Source organism: Caloenas nicobarica, chromosome 28, assembly GCF_036013445.1.
Source record: "Caloenas nicobarica isolate bCalNic1 chromosome 28, bCalNic1.hap1, whole genome shotgun sequence".
Classification (NCBI taxonomy): Eukaryota; Metazoa; Chordata; class Aves; order Columbiformes; family Columbidae; genus Caloenas; species Caloenas nicobarica.
Genome location: NC_088272.1, coordinates 2,937,370 through 2,946,418, shown reverse-complemented (window position 1 = coordinate 2,946,418; position 9,049 = coordinate 2,937,370).

The following is a 9,049-nucleotide window of genomic DNA, read 5'->3' as shown; positions in this document are numbered from 1 at the left end:
GGACACATCTGACTTAGTCTGACCTGTCCTTTTTTGCAGCCTGCAAACCTCTGCTCTCAGCAGTGCCTGGTGGCTTTTCAGGGTAACATGGCAGTGTGATCAGCCTCCATCTCAGAAAGGTGCCAGCCCAGGGCAGCTGCAGCAAGACAGAGGGACAGAGCAGCTGCCCTCACTCTGCACTGACCCACAGGCATCCTCTGGTCTCGCAGGACTCGCTCTGTTCTCCCTGAGTGCAGCAGAAATGCTGAGGGTTTCTGACACCCAACAACACTCTCCAGGGGAGTTGCAGGAAGCTGCAAAAAAACAAGCCTCTCAAACTGCCTTGTTCCGTCCTGGTTCATTATCACTAGGAGAGCAGATGCTGACAGTCCCTTCTGCACCAGGAACGGGTCCATCTGACACAGCTGAACCCCAGGTCTGTCCCTTGCCCCCCGCCCCCCGTTCCATGACCCCTGCTGCAGAGCAGGGCTGACTCCTGGGCAGCCAGCGGGCACAGGCCCTGCTCCTCACGGCACCTCCAGCCAGCAGCACCCAGGGCTCAGCCATGGAGCTGAAGGAAGGTCTGGAAAAGGACACGGGGGTGTGGAGCAGGGGGAAGGCATATGTGAAATGGCTTTGGTTTTTCCCAGAGAAGTCTCATCTAAACTGTCACTGTCTTTTCCTCCTTGCACAGGTCCTCATGCCCACAGGCAGCGAATGTCCAACAGCAGCTCCATCACCCAGTTCCTCCTCCTGGCGTTCACAGACACACGGGAGCTGCAGCTCTTGCACTTCTGGCTCTTCCTGGGCATCTACCTGGCTGCCCTCCTGGGCAACGGCCTCATCATCACCACCATAGCCTGTGACCAGCACCTCCACACCCCCATGTACTTTTTCCTGCTCAACCTCGCCCTCATCGACCTGGGCTGCATCTCCAGCATTGTCCCCAAATCCATGGCAAATTCTTTATGGGACACCAGGGTCATCTCATATGTAGGATGTGCTGCACAGATGTTTTTGTTTCTCTTTTTCATTTCAGCAGAATATTTTCTTCTCACCATCATGTCGTACGACCGCTACGTTGCCATCTGCAAACCCCTGCACTACGGGACCCTCCTGGGCAGCAGAGCTTGTGTCCACATGGCAGCAGCTGCCTGGGCCACTGGGTTTCTCCATGCTCTGCTGCACACGGCCAATACATTTTCACTGCCACTGTGCAAGGGCAATGCCCTGCACCAGTTCTTCTGTGAAATCCCACAGTTCCTCAAGCTCTCCTGCTCAGACAGCTCCGTCAGGGAACTTGGGCTTATTGTGGTTAGTGCCTGTTTAGTTTTTATGTGTTTTGTGTTCATCATACTGTCCTATTTGCAGATCTTCAGGGCTGTGCTGAGGATCCCCTCTGAGCAGGGACGGCACAAAGCCTTTGCCACGTGCCTCCCTCACCTGGCCGTGGTCTCCCTCTATGTCACCACTGCCTTGTTTTCCTACCTGAAGCCCCCATCTATCTCCTCTCCTTCCCTGGACCTGGTGGTGTCTGTTCTGTACTCGGTGGTGCCTCCAGCAGTGAACCCCCTCATCTACAGCATGAGGAACCAGGAGCTCAAGGATGCCCTGTGGAAACTCATATCTTAGTTTTCTTAAAGCAATAAACTTAGTTTTAACTTAAGCAATTAACTTAGTTTTCTGAAGCAATAAACTGCTCATCTCCTTCTACATAGCAGTTTTAACGTAACTAGTTAGAGGTCCAGCCTCTCATCTGTATTTTCTCTTGTTATTAGCCTTTTTTTAAATTGTGATAACATTTTCATCCCCTTTCTAATTCACTGTCTGCTTTTCTTTTATAACCCCTGGCTGTGTAAATGAGGAACCATGATTTGTGTGTATTTAAACAAAATAAAGCATCCTGTAGTGACTTGTTTTTCAATATATATCCTTCCTGCAAGGCCTTTTGGAGCTGCAGGGACAGTTCCTGTGTGCATGGGAGGAGGGGAAAAGAGTCCAGCCTGGCAGCCCTGCCAGGGAGCACCAGCGCTTGGCCTTCCAGAGCTGTTCTCGTTCCACTCTCACACTCTCCTTCTCATCCCTTGTGTTGGTGCAAGGCCTGAGTGCTCTGGCAGCCTGGTCACCGTCCTGCTGTGTGTCAGTCCTGTGAGCGCAGGCAGGGACAGGCAATGGGCACTGCTGTGACAGAGCTGGCCTCACAACAGCCTTTCCAGAAAGAAAGGTGAAAGGCTTAGGTCTTCATTCAAACTTTTTCTCAAGAACCTTCTGAGAATGTGGCCTGAAGATCAAAACACCAGGGCACAGCTGCACAGTGTGTGTGTGCAGGGCTGGGCACACAGCAGTGTCCTCTCACAGCCAGGCCTCCTGCCAGAGACCTGCAGGACCAGCAGAGCAGGGGCTGGGCTGTGCCCCTGTGCACTGGACACCCTGAGGATGGGGCCCCGGGGCATCATCATGCACTGGCCCCTCACAACCAGCATTTCCAGCACTGGTCCCTCACCCACAGAGGCTGTTCTTCCTTCCATGGATGGACACTGAATGAGGAGGTCAGAAGTCCGTGTTTGCATTGTTCATATGAGATGTGAGCATGCACATCATGTATGAGAGGTGAGATGAACCTGAGTGAGCACAAACACCATCAGCTGTTCCTGGGAGCTCCATGAACGCCTGTGGGACAGACAGTGTCTCGAGGTCACTTCACATTGAGAGTAACAGCCCGTGGGAAACCACCCACTGGGATCTTCTTCCTTGAACTGAGGTCCCCGTGTCCATTCCTCATGATGTGGGACATCTCAGATGAGTGCAGAGCAGGGTGACACACCACAGGGCTGAGGTGCCTCCCGTCCCTTTGGAGTGGCAGCAGGAGGCCAGAGACCCACTGTGACTCTTGCCTCTGTGAGTAAAAGGGACAAACTCTGTCTCTGAACATCCCTGGGTGCATAAGGAGTCCTGAGACCAGCTCAGACGTGGATGCCTGATGAGACCTTTGCATTTCTGTGTGTGATTCCAGGAACAAACCTCAGTGGCCCAGAGAGATTCATCTCGGCTCCCTTGGACAGGCTCATTGCAAATGCTCCTGTCTGCTACATCACCCTTGCCCATGATTCTGGACTGTGTTTTCAAAAGTGACAGCAGAAACAGAGGAGTTCTGAGGTCCTTGGGAAAGGAAGATGTCAAACCCATCTTCAAGAAGGGCAGGAAGGACAACTTGAATAATTAGGGGCTGGTCAGCCTACCTCCATCCCTGGGAAGGGAATAGGCCGCGTCTTCCTGCACCAGTCTCCAGGCACCTGAAGGACAAGGAAGGGATTGCTGAACCGAAATGAGCGGAAAACCCAATGAGTCCCAAGAAATGCTCTGAACCCATTCCAGAGCTTTAGACCCCCGGGAAAGAGCTCAGTGACAGTGCAGCCCATGCAGTTGCATCTGTGTCCCTCACTGAGCAGCACAACCAGTGTGGAGTCACCCCATGGTCCTGCAGCCAACCTGCTCTGTAGAGCATCAGTGCCAGGTTGGGGCCCTGTGGGGAGCACAGGGAAGGGGCCAGGATGGGGGGAGATCAGACAGGAGCTGACCGGGACTGGAAATTGCCTTGGAGAGAAAAATGCTGGTGTTCAGCTGCCCCAAGATAATACCCAGAGTTCAGGGTGCAGGGCCAGAAGTCCTTGCTGTCCTGGTGCTTCACCAGGCCTGGGAAGTAGCTGGAGAAGGATTGGTGTCCCCCACTTGCCATCTCTTAGTGCATCATCCCTTGTGAAGGGTGGCATGGAAAGCAAGTCTGGGACTCTGTTTCAGGATTTGCACCGAAGAAAGTATTCACCCAGAAGCCACATCATTTTGCTCTGGTACTTCAGTCCTGGTGCTCATCACATGTCCTTAAGACAAACTTATGCACCCCTCTTGTCAACCTTACCCCAAAAGTCACCCCTAGACAAGGCTCCTGAGCTGGGGCCGAACTGGAGAACTGGGGTCCAGCTGTGACCAGAGGAAGGACAAGGCCTGTCCTGGGTCCTCTAAAGGGCCGGCAGCCTCTGATCTCCACCAGAAAAGGCAGCATGCAGGAAACTGTAGACCATCCCCAAGCCCATTGGAGGCCCTTAGGAAGAGTTCCTCTCTCCAAATATCCAGCCCAGCTTGTTGCTGCATGAACAACCAGGAGAAACTGCCCCAGGACCCTCATTCCAGACCCCATCTCCTCCACCCCATACAGGCAGTGCTCTCCCCCTTGTCACTGAGGTGGTTCCAGGGACCCAAGGGACACCTGTGGGGAGGAGATGTTGGGTAGGGACATGGTGTCCTTCAGTGCTCCTCATGGTACCTCCTGCTGGGCTTTGTGCCGCTGGTCACAACCCTCTGAGCCTGGCTGTTCAGTCAGTTCTCAGTGGTGCTAAACAGGAATATGCCCATGAGCACATTGGGCTGCACTGGGAGGAGTCACACAGCTGGAGTGTTCGATGTCAGTCTGGCCTTTTGCCGTTCTGCCATTTTGCAGTTGGCCCTTGGGCCTTTTGCACTTTTACTTTCTCTTGCTGGGATCGGCTGTTCAGGACCAGGGCGCTCCCTTCTCTTGGGCTGTCTGTTTGGCACAACTGGAGTTATGTGAGGGATTGCACTGAGTATCATATATTTTACTTCATGTATATTCTAGTCTATTAGTAGTAGTAGTGTATTATTTTTATTGTCTTATTATTTTTTTTTTCTAAACCCACAGGTTTCTCCCTTCCCTTTCAGTTCTCTCCCTTATCCCACTTGGAGACCGGGAGCAGGATGTGAGCAGCTACATGGTCTTAGTTGGTGGCTGTGGTAAAACCACGACAAGAAAGAGTACTAGTAGCTTCAGAAATCTTGAAAATCACTTTCCAAGATGATGGCACTTTTTTGGGGTTGGTTTTTTTTTTTTTGGTAGAGGGAAACAACATGAGAAAGGAAAACCATCAGAAACTGCAGCTCTGGAGGTCCAGAGTGGACCTCAGGGCAAAGAAATGTCATTCTGAGCACAGTGCTGTGGTCATTCAGAAGGACTCTGGATCAGCCATGGCTTTGTGTTTCAAGGAACAGCTGGTGGGGATGGAGAGACAGCAGCACAGGTGGGGACACATTGGGGTGAGAACAAGCTGGGGAAGCGCATGGGGTGTCTGCAGCCTGTGGGGAAACAGCCACAGGCCTGGGACAGTGTAGGATGGACCGTGGTGGAGATGGCCAAGGGCGCTGGCAAGGCTGGATGTCCCTGAAAGACCCAAGGTCTTTGTCCCCTTGGCAATGGCCGATGTCCCCGACAGCGAGGCCAAAGAGGAGACACATGATTGCCATGGCCATGGCACCCCATTGCCTCCTTGCACCCCCCAGGGAGTGTCACACCATTGTCCTGCACTGGGCACCATCCCCACATCCCCAGGAAGAGCCCTGAGACACACGTGAGGGACAGGATCTCCCTTCCCAGGGGCAGGGGGTCAGGGCTTGGCCATTGTCCTTCATCAAACAAATCAAGGGTTTTCTCAGCATCAGAGCTGCTGCACTTTGCCTTTGCCTGATGCAATCACTGCCTCCAATGATCTGCTCTAACGAGTCCCTGGGGAGGCTTTGTCAGTAACAGCCCTCAGTGGGGCCCATTAATGCTTCAAGGTACTTTGGGCTTTACTTCTGACTTGGGCTTCTTGAGGAGATTCTTCAGTCTGTCCTTGGTATCTGAGGTTCATGGACTCAGCACCAAATATGCCATGGGGCTCATTAAAACACAGAAAGCCCTAATGAGCCATGTTTCTTTCCTAATTTTCTTCCAATCTTCAAGACTTGTAGAACTAACTGGAGAGGTTTCAATGGGACACTTACTGATGAAGATTTCAAAGAAGATTTCATAAAGGAGGGTTTTTTCTTTCAAGGGTATTTTCTGTCATTTTTCAGTGTGTAGAAGAAGTGACAGCAGCATTCTGCAATGGACATTGATCCAGAGGGTCTCCTGAAGCCATCTGGACAGGCAGGAGAACAGTCCCTTGAGGCTGGACACTGTATGGACACTCTTGCTGCTCACCGCCCACCCCCAGTCTGCCCGTTCCCTCCTTGGCCACCTGGGACTTGCATCACTTTTCCTCACATCAGACTTCTGCACTGAGCTCTGCAGGTGGATGCTGCAGCTCCTGCACACCAGCTCCCACCTGCTCTCCTGTGTAAACACTACGCAATTTCATAAACACTAAAACACTTTCCTCAACTGTGTGTGTGAGCTGGATCTAATGAGGTCCACCATCCACAAGAGACATCCACACAAGAACTGTTTTAGACAGAGAGATAGGAAAGGATATATATAAACACAATTAACCTGTTGACTACCGTGTTAATTAGACCTCTGAAGAATGGGGCAAGTTTGTAACTCCCTGAAGCTCTGAAGCAGAAAGCAGAGAGTTGAGAGGCAACTGAATGACCAAAGAGCAAGTGGAGGAGGAAACCTGAGAGCACTGGGAAGGGCAAACGTCCAGACAGTCTGCTGGAAAGTTGTCCTTTGACATGGACATTTAATCAGGAGAGGTGGAAACTCCTGAATGACAAGGGAGATGAAATAATAGAGTGTTGGTAATGGAAGTACAGGGGAAGACCAATATTTGTTTTCCTACCCTTAGTACACTTCCCACTAATTCACTTTTTAGCATTTTTTTGTGTTTGTGGTGGGGGTTTTTTTGTTTGTTTTGGATTTTTGTTTTAATATGTTAAAAATAAGCCAACAAAAACCCCCAGAAACAAACAAACAAAACAAACAAAAAACAGAAATAAAAACCCAAACCAAACCCAAAAACAACAACAACAACAAAGTGCAGCTTTCCAGGCAGACATCAGTCATCAGTTGTCTCACCATAAACAGCCAGGGCCATTTTAGGGGCCCCAGTGCACCTGAGGTGCTGGCCTGGGATTGGCATCTATCACAGGGGACCTGGGGAAGACCAGAGCACCTTGCGATGCAGGGGGAGCCTAAATCCATTCCCAGTTCTGGAAAACTCTTTGCTTTTCAAAGAAAAGAACCCCCCCCACAAAGACTGAAAAAAGAAAAAAAAAATGAAAAAGAAATTATGTTGGCACCTTCCTTTGCTTTGGATCTTTCGTTCTTCTTATTTTAATTTTCGTTGACATTAACTGATATCTGCCGGGCCTGGAGGCATTAAGGCAAGATCATTTTGTGTCTTGCATAGCACCCCATGCCCTCTAAACCTTCTCTGCCCAGGACTCCTCACACTTTGCCCAGAGCGAGTCACACTGAGGTGTTGGCTGGTTCACTGGTTGAGATGTTGGTTTAGATGGTCACCTCCAGCACAGCTGGATTCATGGCCCATAATCGTCTGCTCTGCCCAGTTAGAAACAGAGCCCAACATCACAATGGGATTGTAAGAGAACCGAGGTTGAAGGGACCTCAGGAGTCTGCAGTCCAACCTGTCAGAAACTGGGTCAGACCAAGGTGTTCAAGCCTTGATTCAATCAGAGATTGAAAACCTGCAAAGACAGAGCCTGTGCAGCCTCTCTGGGTGACCTGAGACAGCACTTGGCTGAGCTCCTGGGGAAAAAGCTTTTCCTTATGTCCTGGCTGAACCTCTCTCACCTTCCACCCATTCTCTTCTGTTCTTCTACCACACACCATGGTGAAGAGCCTGGCTGCGTGTTCTCCATGACCTCCTATAAGAGTTGGTTCGAAGAACAGTATTTGCCTCAACATTGCCATCAGGGACTTGGAGAACAGATGCCCTGATAGAAAGAATTGGACAATGACTTGGAGAGAGGCCTGACAAAAAAAATTGTGTTGCACAGGTCTCTCCAACCCGGGGGCTACAGGTAACAATGGCTGCTGTACGGATTCCACCTGCTGCCGCAGCCAGACTTGCCCCCACCTCCTAAAAGGAATTGTGTTCTACAGGTCTCTCCCACCTGGGGACTACAGCTGCTGTGCAGAAGATGGATTTTCACCTGCTGCCTCAGCCAAACTTGCCCCCACCTCCTCCCTGCTACTAAGGCCAGTGAAGAAGAGCATGCGCAGAGGCTCTCCAAAGGTCTTGAGGTCACCCAATGGACCAGTAAGAGACCCCTGAACCGAGGCGATGCAGGCACAGACGGGTTCTGGCAAGCGAAGAGGGGACTCTTCGGGCCTGCGCAGTTCAGCCTGGATTGCGAAACAAAGGCAGAGATTGGCCTCAATCCATGGGAGCAAAGCGGGGTGAAGAAGCATGAAAGACGATTCCCGACAGGACATCGCTGAGCTCTCCCCACCAAAGGATCATGGATCACAACGGAGAACCGGCAGGACTCTTCTCTCGACACCCGAGACCATAGGGACGCCTTTGGATCTCATAGTGGTAGCCAACCGTTTTTTTTCCCCCTTTCTTTTCTTTCCTTTTTCTCCACTCTCTCTATCACGTGCCGCTTTACGGGCAAAATAAATAAAGAAATATTGATGATTGAATTACAACCTCTTGGCTTTTTGATTCCCTTAATTTTGCACTTCAGGATCAAGGTAAATGAAGCATCACGAGTCCATCACCGAATGGACCGTGACAGGCCTGGAGCACAAGTCTTATGAGGAGCATCTGAGGGACCTGAGGCTGTTTAGCCCGGAAAAAAAGAGACTGAGGGGAGACCTTATCGGTCTCTACAACTACCTGACAGGAGGTTGTAGCGTGGTGGGTGTTGGTCTCTTCTCCTAAGCAGCAAGTGATAGGACGAGAGGAAATGTTCTCTAGTTTTGCCAGGGAAGGTTGAAACGGGATATTAGGAGGCATTTCTTCATGGAAAAAGTTGTGAAGTGGTGGAACAGGCTGCCCAGGGAAGTGGTGGAGTCACCATTCCTGGAGGTGTTTAAAAGACATTTAATTGGGTTTCTTAGGGACATGGGTTAGTGCTAGAGTTAGGTTAGGTTATGGTTGGACTCGATGATCCTGAGGGTCTCTTCCAGCTGAAATTATTCTATAATTCTATTGACAAATCAAATTCAGGGCGGTTATTCCCTTTCAATGCCAGTTACAGGCCTGCAGTGTTACGTGAGGTGCCAAGGCTCTCGCACACCTCTACATGCACTGGGCAGGGACAGCGATGG